Raw genomic sequence first — 21124 nt, 5'->3', positions numbered from 1 at the left:
CATCTTAAGGTACAAGGCTTTAACAACCATGGGTGGCATAGACAGCCCTGTACAGTGTATTCTATTCAATACCTGCTAGTCCAAAGTTGCCCCTGGCATCATTGGATATCTTACGATTTTCTCTGTCTGCTGGGGCCATAACTAGTGGCCACAGACTGACAGATAAACTATGTGCGGAGCTGAAAGTGATGGCTACACATAGCCTTTTAAATCTCTTAGACACAATGATTTTGAGTCTGCCCCCAGTATGCGGGAGACTCCCAGTGTCTGAAATGAGATCTTCCTGATGGAACTTCTACATTTTGCCAGCTGCCCAGCGCAGATCACAGTTTCAGGAACTGCATCATGATGTCTGTAAAGTGTGAAGAGGAGAGCCCTCTGCTGATGTCAGTAACTGAATCCTGAATAGGATTAAATTGTGAGATTAAGCGATGAGACTAGGAGTTTAATTAGTAGCAGAATTATGGATAGTATAATGTGTAGAATTTTGTGTTGGAGTATGGGTAGGATTAGGAGTTGGATTATAATTAGGATTATGTAGCAGAGCACTGTTTAGTGAAGATAGCCCATTCCCCCAGTAACTGGACAACATGCAGTTCTGGGAGACAACTGAGGTTTATTGAGCCACACTCGGCTTTCTATACACAGACTCCCAGCATGGGGTCTCCATACAACAGAATATAAACCCCTCCCAGGCGTCCCTGTGTCTGGGAGATAATCAAGTCAAAGAATGGTAACACAATTATATTTCAGTTACAGGAAACCAGATAAAAAATACATAAAACACCCCAAAACTACATTCAAACTATACAGGAACCCCACATGTGTTATATCCCCGAACAGCCTGGATCTGAGTGCCCAAGTTGTCCAAATAGTGCTCAGATCCATTCAGTGTAACAGAATCGCAATTCGGGTGAAGTTCTGACCGGCCACAAGGTGGTATTCCAAAATAGTTCCAGGGAAAAAGAGGAAGCTGTCGGTCAACTTTTGGGAGTTCCTGCACAAATACAAATGAATGCTTCCCCAGTTCTTAGAGAGCAAATGCTCCCCTCAGACAAACAAGTCTTTTTCCCCAAAAAAACACTACCTGGCTTGACTGTGAGCAGAGCAAGCAGCGGTACAGTATCTCCGAGGTTCGGACTAGAGAAGTGCAGGCGGATGATAGCAAAAATAGGGAAGATGATCAGGACAGAAGGAGTTGAAGTTCCAGAAGGCCAAATAGAAGGATGTAGAGGACAGCAAAGAGGCCTCTGACACAGTACAGCACCTAGTAGCCAGATGGAAGATGTTAGCAGGAACAGAATACACAGAGAGACACAATCAAGTTGCTGGGATTGTGTACCAGAACATCTGCACAGAATATGGATTGGACCTGCCTAAATCCAGGTGGGAGAGACCACAAAGGGTAGTCAAGAATGACAGATCTACAGATCTAAGATCCTGTAGGACTTCAAGATTCAGACAGACTAGCAAGTGCTGGCCAACCAACCTGACATTGTGGTGGTAGACAAGGAACGGAAGACTGCAGCCGTGGTGGATGTGGCAATACCCAGTGACTATAACATCAATAAGAAAGAACATGAGAAGGGGGATAAATACCAAGGACTGAAAGAAGAACTACAAAGGATGTGGAAAGTGAAGGCAGTAGTAGTTTGAGTTGTGATAGGAACATTTGGGGCTGTGACTCCCAAGTTGGGGGAGTGGCTTCAACAGATTCCAGGTGGGACATCTGAGATCGCTGTCCAGAAGAGTGCAGTTCTAGGAACAGCTAAGATACTGTGCAGAACCCTCAAACTCCCATGCCTCTGGTAGAGGACCCAAGAATGAGGAATAAACATACCACCCAGGAGGGGTGAGAAAATCAATTACACACATATATATATAATACACAAGATACAGCGCACTCACCTATCCACTAAACAGCAACTTCAATGTTGAAAGATTGTATTTGTTTTTTTAAGAACACCTAATCTAGGCAAAAATAATGGGGGTTTAGTTACATTATATGATCATACAGAAGCCTGACACAATGTCAATGTACCCCATCTTTGGCAGGTCCTACTATAACAGCCTAATGTCTGCTCTTATGAGATTAACCCACTTACTTGGGGAAAACATTACATCTGTGGCTCTATGCAGTACAAGGCTAAATAGTGCCCTGGGATAGCGAAATATAGGCACAAAACAAAATTGGCCAAGGTCCAATATTTCTGTGAATATCTGAACAATTACTTATCAAACCCTAGAAACTTTTGGAGAGTCATAAATACATTACAAACTCCCCCAATCCACTCCCAACCCTTCACTGTCAAAGTGGATAACCAAACCCTGCAATTTCCCTTAGATGTAGCAAATGCCTTTAACAATTATTTTGTGAGATTCTCCACTACCCTGATACCCATACACGACCCAGTTTCAATGTCCACCCTGAGGGAAGGTGGTTCTCACCCAAGATATGCTGGTACATGGCCCCGTCCATCATCCCTTTGATGCGGTGCAGTTGTCCTATCCCCTTAGCAGAATAACACCCCCAAAGCATAATGTTTCCACCTTGATGTTTGATGATGGGGATAGTGTTATTGGGATCATAGGCAGCATTCCTTCTCCAAAAATGGTGAGTTGATGCCAAAGAGCTCAATTTTGAGCATGGGGACCTTGTGGGCGCTGCAGGATTTCAGTCTTTCACGGAATAGTGTGTTACCAATTGTTTTCTTAGTGTCTATAGTCCCAGCTGCCTTGAGATCATTAACAAGATCCTCCCATGTAGTTCTGGGCTGATTCCTCACCGTTCTCACCGTGAGATTTTGCTTGGGGCACCAGACAGAGGGAGACTGACAGTCATGTTGTGAATAGTCGCACCAACTGGTGTCACCTTCTCACCAAGCTGCTTGCTGATGGTCTTGTAGCCCATCCCAGCCTTTTGCAGGTATATGATCTTGTCCCTGACATGCTTGGACAGCTTTTGGATCTTGGCCATGGTGGAGCATTTGGAATTTGATTGCATCTGTGGAAAGATGTCTTTTATACAGATAATGAGCTGAGAGTAGGAGCACTCCCTTTAAGAGAGTGCTCTTAATCTCAGCTTGTTACCTGTATAAAAGACACCTGGGAGCCAGAAATCTTGCTGTTTGATAGGGAATCAAATACTTATTTCACTCATTGACATGCCAATCAATTTATAACTTTTTTGACATGCGTTTTTCTGAATTTTTTTTTTTGTTATTCTGTCTCTCACTGTTAAAATACACCTACCATTAAAATTATAGACTGATCATTTCTTTGTCAGTGGGCAAATGTTCAAAATCAGCAGGCGATCAAATACTTTTTTCCCTCAAAGTTATTATTTGATTTTATTAATTAATTTATGGGACAACCCAGACAGAAAGTACAGATTGTTTATTTTGCAAGCCCTATATTTGACCCTGTAACCTTCCCCAATACCAAAAAACCTGTACATGGGGGTGCTGTTGTACTTGGGAGATTTAAAATAATATGATATGAGTATTTTAAAATAGTAAAATGTAGCATGATGATTATATCATAAGTAAAAATGCAAAAACAAATATGATCACTAACTTTGGCCAGAGTTTGTGAGTGGCTACAAAAAAGACTGGATATACCTTATTTTGAATAAGTTGGCTTGTCTACTTTTACAAATGGTATGCCATTATAAGGTTCATTTTTATTCCTGGACTTCCATACAGTCTCAAAGCAAAGCAGTCTACAGCAAATCAATCTGGCAAATGTCAATGTGTAAAAACTGAAAAGAGAAAAGGGTTTGACACTGTAACTTTACAGAACACAATAAAGCCTGCACATGCGGGTACTGTTGCACTCGTAAGACATTGCTGAACATAAATATGTGTGTTTTATTGCTTTAAATTTAAAATTATCCCCATTTAAGCATGACCATTTGCTAAAGTAAACAACCCAGGGTATTCAAAATGGGGTATTTTCAGTCTTTTTTAGCAGCCACTTAATCATTAGAAGTCACTTTCCGAATCAATGTTAAGCCACAGAAAAGGCATAAGTTACCTATAAATGATATACAATTAGTCCTAGTCATTAGCTTGTTGGAGAGTAATATAGAAATGCAGAGCATAAGATGAGTAGTATAAAGAGGGGAGCATACAGTCTCAAAGAGAATACAACATGTGATTATTCCACCTGACACCAGTGAAATAAAATAACAACTTAATTTATAGGACACAGCCTCTCAGGGTTACCTCACATTTCGTTACCACTCCCCACAAATGTGTGTATATACAAAATTTAGGGATCTTGCTGATGTACCTATAGAAAAATAATAATAGCATTAATAACAATAATAATATGCAATATCGTCTAATAAACAGACAACGCAAATTCTCGGTTGCACTCATGGGTAAAGTTGATATAAACGCCTTAAAGGTGCAACGCTCGATTATGATAGGGGGCTTGAGTTCCTCCTTTGGACTCCTCTCTGGACTAGTCCTTTGGGTCACCACAAATGATTAACCAGAGAATTCTTCCGAAAGCAGGATATATATTGTGTAAAAATAAAATATTATAACAAATGTAAAAAATATATATGGTTGTCTTACGTGTTTCGTTCTGTCTTGAGAACTTCCTCAGGGACCCATCTAACGCATAAAACCAATTACCATCCAATACAGAAAAAAATATGATACAAGATAATTCACAGCCTAACTACCCATCCCCACAGTTCTCTTTATATAGGGCTAACCCCTAAGTCCTCATTGGTGGGTAGGGGGGCGTCCTTTCTTCCGTCCTCTGGATTTGTTAATCATCTGTTTGTAGCAGCCGTCTTCACTTCTCGCTGATTCTTTTTCCTGCCGGTGATTCTGAATGTCCATGAGAACTACTCTGATGCACTTCTCCTAAAGAAGAAATAAACGTTGTCCTCTAAAAGCAGTCTTGCGTTAATGCTTTAATACAATGTGAATGTGCCACATACCGATAATGTCACTATCATCTTAAATTTGGTATATCTATTTCTTAATTTCGTAGTGTAGACATGCTGGTAAACAGTTTTACTTTCTAATTAGTGAGCTACATAAACCCATTAATAATCTTAACTATGTTCAAAACCACAAAATGAGAATTATAAATCATTATTAAAGTGCATATTGTTTTGAAGGAGGAAGGAATATTGCCTATTATCTTATTAGAAGGAATCATGTTTTTACTAATGTTCTGTTCTTTTGTTAACCCTTTAAGGACAGAGGACGTGCTATGCCGTTATTGGGGACCCGGCTCTAAACACCGGGGGGGCGGCATAGCACGTACCCGCCATCCTTTCTACTTACCCAGTCACCGGCGATCCCACGCTGGCGATCACGGTCTGGGGACTAACCTGGGAGCCCAGGAAGTCCCCCTCCTTCCTCTCCGGCCCCCCTGGGTCATGTGATTGCGAGGTTCTTGCGAGGACCTCACGTTCACATGGACGGCATAGCTGTCCAAGGCAGTGCCAGCAGGGGGAGTGCCTGTAATAACAGGTACTCCCCCTGCTGCCTGAAATAAAAAAAGTTAAACAGTTAAAAATTAACTTGTATATACTTAGATCATATATATATATTTGTTATATATATGATCTAAGTATATATATACACATATACATAAATACACATACATAGTCTAATTATATATATATATATATATATATATATATATATATATATATATATATATCAAAATACACATATTGATATCAAAATACATGTAGAACAAAATAATATATATATCTATATGCATAAGTATATGCGTATATCACTATATATATATATATATATATATATATATATATACCTATACATATATAAAAATAATTTTACAAAATCATATACATATATAGATACACATATATATATACACACATGTGTATATATATATATAATAATTCTATGTATATATTTATGTAATCATTTTACGTAATTATGTAATTTTATTAACTATAATTTGCGGGACTTGCCTGACAAACCACGCCTAAAGTGTAGGGAATTTAATTTGTTAGCATTATAGTTAACCATAGTGATGTACCGAACTGTCCGCCGGCGGACAGTTCCCGGCGAAATTAGCTTGTTCGCGTTCGCCGCGGCGGGCGGACACATGCGCAGTTCGATCCGACCCCTATTCGTCATCATTGGGCAAACTTTGACCCTGTGCCTCTCGGTCAGCAGACACATTACAGCCAATCAGCAGCACTCCCTCCCTTCCACACCCTCCAACCTCCCTCCCAGCATCCATTTTCGATTCATTCGGAAGATGCATGTTTAGTGAGAGGAGGGAAAGTTTAGCTGCTGCTGATTACATAGGGAAATTGATAGCTAGGCTAGGGTATTCAGTGTCCACTACAATCCTGAAGGACTCATCTGATCTCTGCTGTAAGGACAGCACCCCAAAAAGCCCTTTTTAGGGCTAGAACATCAGGCTGCTTTTTTTTTTTTTTTTTCCTGTGTAATGTAATTGCAGGTGCCTGCCTGCCAGCCTGTGTATCAGGCTCACAGCATATACTGTGCCCACTTGCTGTCAGGATCGGGACAGGGATCCAACACGCAGAGTACAAACAGTAGACAGATACGTATACCGGACCTTAGAATGGCTGGACTAACGTACATAGACAGTAGAGAATGGTCAGAGACAAGCCGAGGTCGAGGGAACGAGAAGACAGGTAAGCGAGAGACAAGCCGGGTCAAAGGGATACAGAGAAAGCGAGGTAGTACAAACAAGCCGGATCGGAACCAAAGAGATAACTAGAATACAAGAGCACTGAGTGACTAGACTGGCTAGAACCACGACAGGGCAATGAGCAATAGCGAGAAGCTCTATTAAATACCCTGGCTCTAGAGAATAATCACGCCTCCGACGAGTCCTGATTAGTCTCTGACAATTGACTGACAGGTCGGTCCGGGTTGGCGTCATGACGTCGACTACTGAGCGTCGTGTCATAAAAGGAAGCGGATCCCTCGCGGCCGGCGTGTAAGTGACCGAGGGGACCGCGAGGAACGGGAGAAACAGTCCTTCTGGGAGGATAAACGTCCAAGTCTCTCACCTCCTCTGAGGTGGAGACTACAGGTACCCTGACAGTACCCCCCCTCTCAGAAACGCCCACCGGGCGGAAGGAACCGGGACGAGATGGAAAGCGGGAGTGAAAAGCCCTGCGGAGACGAGGAGCATGTACATCCTCTTGAGGTACCCAACTCCTCTCTTCAGGACCATATCCCTTCCAGTCGACCAGATATTGTAATCTCCCCCGGGAGATACGAGAATCGATGATGGAGTTGATCTCGTACTCCTCCTGACCCTCCACCTGGACAGAGCGAGGAGAGGATTCCTTGGAGGAGAATCTGTTACAGACCAGCGGTTTCAGCAATGAAACATGAAAGGAATTAGGGATGCGTAAGGCAGACGGGAGAGCTAGACGATACGCAACCGGGTTAATTCGAGTCAGGACCCTGTAAGGCCCAATATAACGGGGAGCGAATTTCATGGAAGGCACCTTTAAATGAATGTTTCTTGTACTCAACCATACTTTGTCGCCCGGAACAAAAACCGGAGCCGCCCTTCTACGTTTGTCAGCGTGTTTCTTAACCAGCATAGAATTGTGCAGAAGAATTTGTCGAGTCTGATCCCACAACTTCCTCAAATTGGCAACATGAACATCAACCGACGGTACTCCTTGGGAAGGAGAAACCGAGGGAAGAATGGATGGATGAAAGCCATAATTCATGAAGAAGGGGCTTGAATGAGTAGAATCACAGACAAGATTGTTGTGAGCAAACTCCGCCCAAGGAATCAAACCGACCCAATCGTCCTGGTGTTCGGAAACAAAACAACGTAAATATTGTTCGATTTTCTGGTTGGTGCGTTCGGCAGCTCCGTTAGACTGAGGATGATAGGCAGATGAGAAATTCAATTTGATGCCCAGTTGAGAACAGAAGGATCTCCAAAAACGGGAAACAAATTGGGAACCTCTGTCAGATACAATTTGAGAGGGTATCCCATGTAAACGAAAAATCTCCCTCGCGAATATTTCTGCCAATTCAGTAGAAGATGGAAGTTTAGGCAAGGGAACGAAGTGAGCCATCTTGGTGAATCTGTCAACCACAGTGAGGATAACAGTCTGTTTCTTAGAGATAGGCAAATCAACAATGAAGTCCATAGCCAAACAGGACCATGGCTTCTCGGGAACCTCTAGGGGATGTAGAAATCCACATGGAAGCGTATGAGGTTGTTTGGTCTTAGTACAGACCTCACACGCACCGACGAAATCTTTAACATCCCTACGTAAAGCAGGCCACCAGAAATCTTTAGAGATCAAAGCACACGTCTTGCGAATGCCAGGATGCCCAGCCACCTTGCTGTTGTGGAAATACTGTAGCAGTTCCAGTTGGAGAGCAGGAGGAACGAAGTGTCGACCCCCAGGAGTCTGTTTAGGAGCCAGGTGCTGTAGCTTTATGATCTCGGCAAGCAACGGAGAATGAATCCTGAGATTCGTGTTGGCGATAATATTGCATCTAGGAACTATGCAAGACAGAACCGGTTCAGATATAGTAGAAGGTTCATATTGGCGAGACAAAGCATCGGCTTTAGAGTTCTTCGAACCAGGTCTATAAGTAAGCATGTAGTTGAAGTGAGTAAGGAATAAAGACCATCGAGCTTGCCTGGCGGACAGGCGCTTAGCTTCCCCAATATAGGACAAGTTCTTGTGATCCGTTAAGATGGTAACAGGATGTAAGGTCCCCTCCAATAAATGTCTCCACTCCTTTAAGGCCATAATGACCGCTAGCAGTTCCCTATCACCGATGTCATATCTGCTCTCAGGCCCAGATAGTTTCTTGGAAAAAAAAACACACGGGTGTAACGGTTTATCCACCCCTAACCTTTGCGACAAGACAGCACCCACGCCCGTCTCAGAGGCGTCAACTTCGAGTAGGAACGGCAGAGTCGTATCAGGATGGACTAAAATTGGGGCAGAAGCAAAAAGTTCCTTGAGAGTTTTGAAAGCAACTAGAGCTTCGGTAGACCAAGTCTTAGTGTCAGCTCCCTGTTTGGTCATATTAGTAATAGGCGCAATAATAGAAGATTATCCCTTAATGAAGCGCCTATAATAATTGGAGAACCCAATAAACCTCTGAATAGCCTTGAGTCCCTTAGGCAATGGCCAATCTAAAATAGATTGGAGTTTGTCAGGGTCCATCTTAAAGCCTTCCCCAGAAATCACGTAACCAATAATGTTTATCTGAGACTGGTCAAAACTACATTTCTCCAATTTACAGTATAACCCATGTTGCAGAAGTTTGTGTAATACCTTTCTGACCTGTCTGTGGTGGGTCTCAATCTCTCTAGAGTGTATCAGTATGTCATCCAGATACAGAAGGACACAATCATGTTGAAATTCCCTAAGAACTTCATTAATCAAATCTTGAAATACAGCAGGTGCATTACAGAGACCAAAAGGCATGACCGTGTATTCATAGTGCCCATAGCGGGTATTGAACGCTGTCTTCCACTCGTGCCCTTGCTGGATTCTCACCAAGTTATACGCCCCTCTGAGATCTAACTTGGTGAAAATTTTAGAGCTTTTTAGACGATCAAACAGCTCGGTAATCAAAGGAATCGGGTAGGCGTTTCTAATGGTTATCTTATTCAAACCTCGGTAGTCAATGCAAGGTCTTAGTGTACCATCCTTCTTTTTAACAAAAAAAAACCCAGCCCCGGCAGGAGAGGAAGATCTCCTAATGAATCCTTTGTCTAGATTCTCACGGATGTATTCCTCTAAAACTAAGTTCTCATTAGTGGATAGAGGATATACATTGCCCCTCGGAGGCATAGTACCAGGTAGTAGATTAATCTTACAGTCAAAGGACCTGTGGGGAGATAGAGTATCGGCATTCTTTTTGTCGAATACTGCTTTTAAGTCCAGATACAGAGGCGGAATCTGTCCATCTGTAGACTGGATAGAATTACTTGGTGTGTTAACTACACACAATGGAGAAACCTTCCTTAAACATCTCTCCTGACAACCCTGACCCCATGAGAGTATCTCCCCTAACTCCCAATCAATGACAGGATTATGTTTCTTTAACCATGGGTACCCCAGGACTATGGGAACAGAAGGAGACAAAATAAGCATAAGAGATAAGTCTTCCTCGTGTAATATACCAACAGTTAAGTTAACGGGCATGGTCTCACGAAAAATGACAGGCTCGAGTAGAGGTCTACCATCTATGGCCTCAACGGCCAAGGGAGTATCCCTTAACTGGGATGGGATAGCGTGTTTAGTAGCAAAGACTTTGTCGATAAAATTCTCGGCAGCTCCGGAATCTATCAGAGCCATAGTCTTTAGTACTCCCTTTTTCCAAGTTAAGGAAATGGGTAGCAGAAGCCTGTGATCCTTATAATTATGAGTAGAGGACAAAATAGAAACACCCAAGGCCTGTCCTCTAGAGAAACTTAGGTGCGAGCGTTTCCCGAGCGACTAGGACAATTTAGGCGTACATGACCTCTAACTCCACAATACATACACAATCCCTCCCTTCTCCTGTACTGTCTCTCCTCTTCTGAGAGACGAGTATTGCCTATCTGCATAGGTTCTGGAAACAGTGGGGTTGTGGATTCAGGAATTTGAAATGAGGGAGCTAGTCTGAGGGAAGGTCTAAGGCTCCTCTCTCGAGTGTTCTGTCTCTCTCTTAAACGTTCATCAATACGAGAGATGAACGAAATTAAATCTTCCAAATTTTCAGGAAGTTCTCTAGTAGCAACCTCGTCAAGGATTACATCTGATAACCCGTTTAAAAATACATCCATATAAGCCTGTTCGTTCCACTTAACCTCTGACGCCAAGGACCTGAACTCTAGTCTAGTGCATAATCCACAAGTGTTCGGTTCTCTTGTCTAAGGCGTAACAATAATCTAGCTGCATTGACCTTTCTGCCAGGAGGGTCAAAAGTTCTTCTAAAAGCAGCTACAAAGGCATTATAATTATATACTAACGGATTATCATTCTCCCATAATGGATTGGCCCATCTCAGAGCTTTCTCAACAAGTAAGGTGATAATAAATCCAACTTTCGCCCTATCAGTAGGATAGGAGCGGGGTTGTAGTTCGAAGTGGATACTAATCTGGTTTAAAAAACCACGACACTTCTCAGGTGAACCACCATAACGTACTGGTGGGGTAATACGGGAAGAAGCACCTACAGTGGCTACCTCTAGGCCTGAACTTACAGAGGAAATAGAAGTAGTCCGAGTCTCCTCTGGTGGGTTATTAGCACGAGATAATAACGCCTGTAGTGCTAAGGCCATCTGATCCATTCTGTGTTCCATGGCGTCAAACCTGGAATCAGCGGGACCAACCTGACTGTTTGTACCTGCAGGATCCATTGGCCCTGTCGTAATGTCAGGATCGGGACAGGGATCCAACACGCAGAGTACAAACAGTAGACAGATACGTATACCGGACCTTAGAATGGCCGGACAAACGTACATAGACAGTAGAGAATGGTCAGAGACAAGCCGAGGTCGAGGGAACGAGAAGACAGGTAAGCGAGAGACAAGCCGGGTCAAAGGGATACAGAGAAAGCGAGGTAGTACAAACAAGCCGGATTGGAACCAAAGAGATAACTAGAATACAAGAGCACTGAGTGACTAGACTGGCTAGAACCACGACAGGGCAATGAGCAATAGCGAGAAGCTCTATTAAATACCCTGGCTCTAGAGAATAATCACGCCTCCGACGAGTCCTGATTAGTCTCTGACAATTGACTGACAGGTCGGTCCGGGTTGGCGTCATGACGTCGACTACTGAGCGTCGTGTCATAAAAGGAAGTGGATCACTCGCGGCCGGCGTGTAAGTGACCGAGGGGACCACGAGGAACGGGAGAAACAGTCCTTCTGGGAGGATAAACGTCCAAGTCTCTCACCTCCTCTGAGGTGGAGACTACAGGTACCCTGACACTTGCCCAGTGCCACCACTCATATCTGTTTTAACAATCGGTTAAGCTTTACATTTAAAATAAATATTTTTTTTTCACTGTAATAGAAGAGCAGTTGCCTGCCTGCCAGCTTCTGTGTGAGGTTGGATGCCTTGCCCATTTGCACAGTCAGTGCCACCACTCATATCTGTTTTAACAATCGGTTAAGCTTTAGATTTAAAATAAATAATTTTTTTTCACTGTAATAGAAGAGCAGTTAGTTGTCTGCAAGCATCTGGGTGTCAGGCCTACTTCAGCGTGTGCCCTGCACAACCCTGCCAGCGTGCTTTGACAGTTGCCAATCATATCTGCTGTCTCTTTAGCGTGCTTTTACAAAGAAAAAAGGTTTCCAGTGTAAGCTAATAGCAGCCAGTCAGTGTCCTTCAAGCGGCTCTGTCAGGCCTTCCTTCAGCGTGTGCCCTGCACAACCCTGCCAGCGTACTTTGACAGTTGGCAATCATATCTGGTGTCTCTATAGCGTGCTTTTACAAAGAAAAAAGTTTTCCAGTGTAAGCTAATAGCAGCCAGTCAGTGTCCTTCAAGCGGCTCTGTCAGGCCTTCCTTCAGCGTGTGCCCTGCACAACCCTGCCAGCGTGCTTTGACAGTTGCCAATCATATCTGGTGTCTCTTTAGCGTGCTTTTACAAAGAAAAAAGGTTTCCAGTGTAAGCTAATAGCAGCCAGTCAGTGTCCTTCAAGCGGCTCTGTCAGGCCTTCCTTCAGCGTGTGCCCTGCACAACCCTGCCAGCGTGCTTTGACAGTTGCCAATCATATCTGGTGTCTCTTTAGCGTGCTTTTACAAAGAAAAAAGGTTTCCAGTGTAAGCTAATAGCAGCCAGTCAGTGTCCTTCAAGCGGCTCTGTCAGGCCTTCCTTCAGCGTGTGCCCTGCACAACCCTGCCAGCGTGCTTTGACAGTTGCCAATCATATCTGCTGTCTCTTTAGCATGCTTTTACAAAGAAAAAAGGTTTCCAGTGTAAGCTAATAGCAGCCAGTCATTGTCCTTCAAGCGGCTCTGTCAGGCCTTCCTTCAGCGTGCGCCCTGCACAACCCTGCCAGCGTACTTTGACAGTTGCCAATCATATCTGGTGTCTCTTTAGCGTGCTTTTACAAAAAAAAAAGGTTTCCAGTGTAAGCTAATAGCAGCCAGTCAGTGTCCTTCAAGCGGCTCTGTCAGGCCTTCCTTCAGCGTGTGCCCTGCACAACACTGCCAGCGTGCTTTGACAGTTGCCAATCATATCTGGTGTCTCTTTAGCGTGCTTTTACAAAGAAAAAAGGTTTCCAGTGTAAGCTAATAGCAGCCAGTCAGTGTCCTTCAAGCGGCTCTGTCAGGCCTTCCTTCAGCGTGTGCCCTGCACAACCCTGCCAGCGTGCTTTGACAGTTGCCAATCATATCTGGTGTCTCTTTAGCGTGCTTTTACAAAGAAAAAAGGTTTCCAGTGTAAGCTAATAGCAGCCAGTCAGTGTCCTTCAAGCGGCTCTGTCAGGCCTTCCTTCAGCGTGTGCCCTGCACAACCCTGCCAGCGTGCTTTGACAGTTGCCAATCATATCTGGTGTCTCTATAGCGTGCTTTTACAAAGAAAAAAGGTTTCCAGTGTAAGCTAATAGCAGCCAGTCAGTGTCCTTCAAGCGGCTCTGTCAGGCCTTCCTTCAGCGTGTGCCCTGCACAACCCTGCCAGCGTACTTTGACAGTTGCCAATCATATCTGGTGTCTCTATAGCGTGCTTTTACAAAGAAAAAAGGTTTCCAATGTAAGCTAATAGCAGCCAGCCAGTGTCCTTCAAGCGGCTCTGTCAGGCCTTCCTTCAGCGTGTGCCCTGCACAACACTGCCAGCGTGCTTTGACAGTTGCCAATCATATCTGGTGTCTCTTTAGCGTGCTTTTACAAAGAAAAAAGGTTTCCAGTGTAAGCTAATAGCAGCCAGTCAGTGTCCTTCAAGCGGCTCTGTCAGGCCTTCCTTCAGCGTGTGCCCTGAACAACACTGCCAGCGTGCTTTGACAGTTGCCAATCATATCTGGTGTCTCTTTAGCGTGCTTTTACAAAGAAAAAAGGTTTCCAGTGTAAGCTAATAGCAGCCAGTCAGTGTCCTTCAAGCGGCTCTGTCAGGCCTTCCATCAGCGTGTGCCCTGCACAACCCTGCCAGCGTGCTTTGACAGTTGCCAATCATATCTGGTGTCTCTTTAGCGTGCTTTTACAAAGAAAAAAGGTTTCCAGTGTAAGCTAATAGCAGCCAGTCAGTGTCCTTCAAGCGGCTCTGTCAGGCCTTCCATCAGCGTGTGCCCTGCACAACCCTGCCAGCGTGCTTTGACAGTTGCCAATCATATATGGTGTCTCTTTAGCGTACTTTTACAAAGAAAAAAGGTTTCCAGTGTAAGCTAAGAGCAGCCAGTCAGTGTCCTTCAAGCGGCTCTGTCAGGCCTTCCTTCAGCGTGTGCCCTGCACAACACTGCCAGCGTGCTTTGACAATTGCCAATCATATCTGGTGTCTCTTTAGCGTGCTTTTACAAAGAAAAAAGGTTTCCAGTGTAAGCTAATAGCAGCCAGTCAGTGTCCTTCAAGCGGCTCTGTCAGGCCTTCCTTCAGCGTGTGCCCTGCACAACCCTGCCAGCGTGTTTTGACAGTTGCCAATCATATCTGGTGTCTCTTTAGCGTGCTTTTACAAAGAAAAAAGGTTTCCAGTGTAAGCTAATAGCAGCCAGTCAGTGTCCTTCAAGCGGCTCTGTCAGGCCTTCCTTCAGCGTGTGCCCTGCACAACCCTGCCAGCGTGCTTTGACAGTTGCCAATCATATCTGGTGTCTCTTTAGCGTGCTTTTACAAAGAAAAATGTTTCCAGTGTAAGCTAATAGCAGCCAGTCAGTGTCCTTCAAGCGGCTCTGTCAGGCCTTCCTTCAGCGTGTGCCCTGCACAACCCTGCCAGCGTGCTTTGACAGTTGCCAATCATATCTGGTGTCTCTTTAGCGTGCTTTTACAAAGAAAAAAGGTTTCCAGTGTAAGCTAATAGCAGCCAGTCAGTGTCCTTCAAGCGGCTCTGTCAGGCCTTCCTTCAGCGTGTGCCCTGCACAACCCTGCCAGCGTACTTTGACAGTTGCCACTCATATCTGGTGTCTCTATAGCGTGCTTTTAAAACCAAAACTTTGTTTCCACTGTAATAGAAGAGCAGTTGCCTGCCTGCCAGCTTCTGTGTGAGTTTCACAGTGGATACTGTGCCCTCTTGCCCAGTGCCACCACTCATATCTGTTTTTACAATAGCTTAAGCTTTAGATTTAAAATAAATAATTTTTTTCACTGTAATAGAAGAGCAGTTAGTTGTCTGCAAGCGTCTGGGTGTCAGGCCTACTTCAGCGTGTGCTCTGCAGACCTGTGCCAGTGTGCTTTGACAGTTGCCACTCATATCTTGTGTCTCTATAGCGTGCTTTTACAACCAAAATTTGTTTTTCACTGTTATAGATTGAATAGCAGTTACTTGTCTTCAAGTGGGTGTCTCAGGCCTACTTCAGCGTGTGCTCTGCAGCACTGTTCCAGTGCACATTGCCAATCATATCTGGTGTCTCTATAGCGTGCTTTTAAAAACAAAATTTGTTTTTCACTGTTATAGATTGAATAGCAGTTACTTGTCTTCAAGCGGGTGTCTCAGGCCTACAGTGTTTGCTCTGCAGAACTGTTACAGTTCACATTGCCAATCATATCTGGTCTCACAGTAGCTTGCACGCATAGTACCACTAATCCCCAAAAAAATGACAGGCAGAGGCAGGCCACCCCGCAGGGGCCGTCGTGGTCGTGGTGCTGTGATTCCCTTTTGCCCTAGAATAATGCCCAGTTTTCAGAAGCCACGTACCCTGAACTTGAAAAGTTCTGAGGACATAGTTGACTGGCTAACACAGGACACCCAATCTTGTACAGCCTCCGCTCGGAACCTTGACGCACCATCCTCCTCCAGCTTAGCTTCAGGCACCTCTCAAGATAGCACTCACCCGCCTGCCGCCACCACCAAAACTAGCACCACAGCCGCTTTACTTGGTATGTCAGAGGAGTTATTCACACACCCGTTTGAAGAAATGAGTGATGCGCAACCATTATTGCTAGAGGATGTAGATAACAGGGATATGTCTCAGGCAGGCAGCATTAAACACATGGAGGTATGGTGTGATGATGATGATGTTGTACCCGCTGCTGCTTCCTTTTCTGAATTGTCAGATACAAGCGAAGCGGTTGATGATGACGATGCGTCCATGGATGTCACGTGGGTGCCCGCTAGAAGAGAAGAAGAACAGGGCGAAAGTTCAGATGGGGAGACAGAGAGGAGGAGGAGGAGACCAGTTGGAAGCAGGGGGGGGTCGTCGCAAGGAGCTAGTGGCACAGTCAGACAGCATGCATTGGCACCCAGGGTCAGACCGACAGCACGCCAATCAACGCATGCTGTGTCCACCACCAGAATGCCGTCATTGCAGAGCTCAGCAGTGTGGCATTTTTTTTGTGTGTCTGCCTCTGACAACAGCGATGCCATTTGCAACCTGTGCCAAAGGAAACTGAGTCGTGGGAGGTCCAACACCCACCTAGGTACAACTGCTTTGCGTAGGCACATGATCTCACATCACAAACGCCTATGGGATCAACACATGAGTACAAGCAGCACGCCTACTCTAAGCCGCCATCCTCCTCCTGGTCCAGCATCTTCAGCCACGTCAACCACTGCTGTCCTTCTTGCCCCCTCTCAACCATCCGCCACTCCGTCTCCCGCCTTGAGCAGTTCCCGCTCATCTGCCCACAGTCATGTGTCTGTCAAGGACATGTTTGAGCGTAAGAAGCCAATGTCACCAAGTCACCCTCTTGCCCAGCCTCTGACAGCTGGCTTGTCCGAACTATTAGCCCGCCAGCTTTTACCATACAATCTGGTTGAGTCTGAGGCGTTCAAAAAATTTGTAGCTATTGGGACACCGCAGTGGAAGGTACCCGGCCGGAATTTCTTTTCACAAAAGGCAATCCCCAACTTGTACTCGATTGTGCAAAAGGAAGTCATGGCATGTCTGGCACACAGTGTTGGGGCAAGGGTCCATCTGACCACTGATACCTGGTCTGCAAAGCATGGTCAGGGCAGGTATATCACCTACACTGCGCATTGGGTAAACCTGCTGACGGCTGACAAGCAAGGAATGCGTGGCATTGCAGAGGAGTTGGTGACACCGCCACGAATTGCAGGCAGTCCTGCTGCCACCTCCTCTACTCCTCCTACTCCATCCTCTTCCATAACCTCCTCGGCTGAGTCCTCTTGTGCCGCTGCTTCTTGCTCCACATCAACGGCACCCCCCCAGCTCCCCAGGTACTATTCCACATCCCGGATACGGCAGTGTCACGCCGTCTTGGGTTTGACTTGCTTGAAAGCAGAGAGTCACACCGGACAAGCACTCCTGTCCGCCCTGAACGCACAGGTGGAAAAGTGGCTGACTCTGCAGCAACTGGATATCGGCAAAGTGGTGTGTGACAACGGAAAAAATTTGATAGCGGCATTGAAGTTGGGCAAGTTGACACATGTGCCGTGCAAGGCATATGTGTGTAATCTGATCGTACAACGCTTTGTGCATAAGTACACAGGCTTACAGGACGTCCTGAAGCAGGCCAGGAAGGTGTGTGGCCATTTCAGGCGTTCCTACATGGCCATGGCTCACTTTGCCGATATCCAGCGGCGAAACAACATGCCAGTGAGGCGCTTGATTTGCGACAGCCCTACACGTTGGAATTCAACACTCCTAATGTTCGACCGCCTGCTCCAACAAGAAAAAGCTGTTAATGAATATTTGTATGACCGGGGTGCTAGGACAGCCTCTGGGGAGCTGGGAATTTTTTTGCCACGTTACTGGACGCTCATGCGCAATGCCTGTAGGCTCATGCGTCCTTTTGAGGAGGTGACAAACCTAGTCAGTCGCACCGAAGGCACCATCAGCGACATCAGACCATTTGTTTTCTTCATGGAGCGTGCCCTGCGAAGAGTGCTGGATCAGGCTGTAGATGAGCGTGAAGAGGAAGAGGAAGAGTTGTGGTCACCATCACCACCAGAAACAGCCTTATCAGCATCGCTTGCTGGACCTGCGGCAACGCTGGAAGAGGATTGTGAGGAAGAGGAGTCAGAGGAGGATTGTAGCTTTGAGGAGGAGGAGGAGGAGCAAGACCAAACACAACAGGCATCACAGGGTGCTCGTTGTCACCTATCTGGTACCCGTGGTGTTGTACGTGGCTGGGGGGAAGAACATACCTTCAATGACATCAGTGAGGAGGAGGAACGGGAAATGAGTAGCTCGGCATCCAACCTTGTGCAAATGAGGTCTTTCATGCTGTCCTGCCTGTTGAGGGACCCTCATATAAAAAGGCTGAAGGAGAACGACCTGTACTGGGTGTCCACGCTACTAGACCCCCGGTATAAGCAGAAAGTGGCGGAAATGTTACCCAATTACAACAAGTCGGAAAGGATGCAGCATTTGCAAAATAAATTAAAAAGTATGCATTACACAGCGTATAAGGGTGATGTCACAGCACAACGGGAATCTAACAGGGGGAGAGGTGGAAGTCATCCTCCTCCTCCTCCTCCCACGACCACGCCGGCAAGGACAGGACGCTTTAAAGACGTGTTGTTGATGGAGGACATGCGGACCTTTTTAAGTCCTATGCATCGCCACAGCCCTTCGGGATCCACCCTCAGAGAGCGACTCGACCGACAGGTAGCAGACTACCTCGCCTTAACTGCAGATATCGACACTCTGAGGAGCGATGAACCACTTGACTACTGGGTGTGCAGGCTTGACCTGTGGCCTGAGCTATCCCAATTTGCGATAGAACTTCTGGCCTGCCCCGCTTCAAGTGTCCTGTCAGAAAGGACCTTCAGTGCAGCAGGAGGTATTGTCACTGAGAAGAGAAGTCGCCTAGGTCAAAAAAGTCTAGATTACCTCACCTTTATTAAGATGAATGAGGGATGGATCCCGAAGGGACTGACACTGGGCGATACATTCGATTAAAAAAGGCCTGATGAGATGAGCTGCCTTGGGCTAAAAATTGTCCACACGCTGCTGTATTTTAGCTCTGAATGACGTTTGACTTGCGTGACTTATCCGCCACCAACTAGGGTTCAAGCCGCCATGTTTTAGGGCACTTTCTGCCTGTGAAACAAACATCAATTTTTCTGGACGCTGCTACAGCAGCGGCTGCAACAATACCAAATTTTTCAGGCATGTGTACATGCCTAATTTTTAGGCCCACTGGTGCAAGTGGACTGATTACAATTACAGGGCCTCTAAAGAGTCCTGTATTGTTATTTGTCGTCACTACCTTCCCGCGTCGGGAGTGGGTCATTTGCGCCCCTGCTGCCTTCCTTGCATGTGGTAGCTGTTTGTCAGGGATTTGTCAATCCATATCTGCCAAGTGACCCTATGTAGAGGGAACAGTCCCTATTCTGCTCTGTGTCAGTGTGCATCATGGTCTCTGTGGACAAGGAACAGTCTCTATTCTGCTCTGTGTCAGTGTGTATCAGGGGTTTTGAGGACAGGTGTCAATCCATATCTGCCAAGTGACCCTATGTATATCTGCTGTCAGTACACAGGAAAAGTTTAAATATTTCTTGTTCTACGTTCTCTGCAACTCCACGCACCGACTCATCCAATACGTGAAGATCTGGGGTTTCTCTGACTCTCCTCAGTAGTGTATCAAACAGAGTCTGCACTGTGGTAACACGGACATCTTCAGGACATAACTCAACTATTTGCAGATAGGCAGTCTGCAGCTTCTCTTTTTCACCTGTTCTCTTCTTTCTCTTATGCGTATTCTTGTCTATATGCAGGTGGTCTCTTGCCTTTCTTTTAACCAATTTGTTCCTTCCATATGGTTTCAAAAGATCTCTGGCATCATTACTTTCAACGCAAATAACGTCATCATAGTTAGTCTCCTCATTATTCACCGGGAAGAGAGTGTTTGCACTGACTACCCACAGCATGCTCTTGCCATTGCCTACTCCACCTTCAACAACAGGGTGCAAGTCCCAAGGAGAAGGATCATTCACTTTATTATCTGTCTTTATTTCACAAGTAGTGCCTGGAACATCCTCATGGGTCACAAGATGTAAATCTGGACTAATGTCAACCCCAGGGTCTGGAAAATCTAAAGAGTCCTGTATTGTTATTTGTCGTCACTACCTTCCCGCGTTGGGAAGATTTCTTGCACAGTGCGCCCAAAGGCCTAAGGCTGGCCCTGTGCATGGGTCAGTGGCTCTGCACCAGACTTCCCTCCAATTGATCAAAGTTAAAGGATTTCAAGTGGACTGATTACAATCACAGGGCCTCTAAAGAGTCCTGTATTGTTATTTGTCGTCACTACCTTCCCGCGTCGGGAAGATTTCTTGCACAGTGCGCCCAAAGGCCTAAGGCTGGCCCTGTGCATGGGTCAGTGGCTCTGCACCAGACTTCCCTCCAATTGATCAAAGTTAAAGGATTTCAAGTGGACTGATTACAATCACAGGGCCTCTAAAGAGTCCTGTATTGTTATTTGTTGTCACTACCTTCCCGCGTCGGGAAGATTTCTTGCACAGGGCGCCCAAAGGCCTAAGGCTGGCCCTGCGCATGGGTCAGTGGCTCTGCACCAGACTTCCCTCCAATTGATCAAAGTTAAAGGATTTCAAGTGGACTGATTACAATCACAGGGCCTCTAAAGAGTCCTGTATTGTTATTTGTCGTCACTACCTTCCCGCGTCGGGAAGATTTCTTGCACAGGGCGCCCAAAGGCCTAAGGATGGCCCTGCGCATGGGTCAGTGGCTCTGCACCAGACTTCCCTCCAATTGATCAAAGTTAAAGGATTTCAAGTGGACTGATTACAATCACAGGGCCTCTAAAGAGTACTGTATTGTTATTTGTCGTCACTACCTTCCCGCGTCGGGAAGATTTCTTGCACAGGGTGCCCAAAGGCCTAAGGCTGGCCCTGTGCATGGGTCAGTGGCTCTGCACCAGACTTCCCTCCAATTGATCAAAGTTAAAGGATTTCAAGTGGACTGATTACAATCACAGGGCCTCTAAAGAGTCCTGTATTGTTATTTGTCGTCACTACCTTCCTGCGTCGGGAGTGGGTCATTTGCGCCCCTGCTGCCTTCCTTGCATGTGGTAGCTGTTTGTCAGGGAT

Source organism: Pelobates fuscus, chromosome 3, assembly GCF_036172605.1.
Source record: "Pelobates fuscus isolate aPelFus1 chromosome 3, aPelFus1.pri, whole genome shotgun sequence".
In the NCBI taxonomy this organism is placed as follows: domain Eukaryota; kingdom Metazoa; phylum Chordata; class Amphibia; order Anura; family Pelobatidae; genus Pelobates; species Pelobates fuscus.
Note: the sequence above shows the minus strand (reverse complement) of the source record.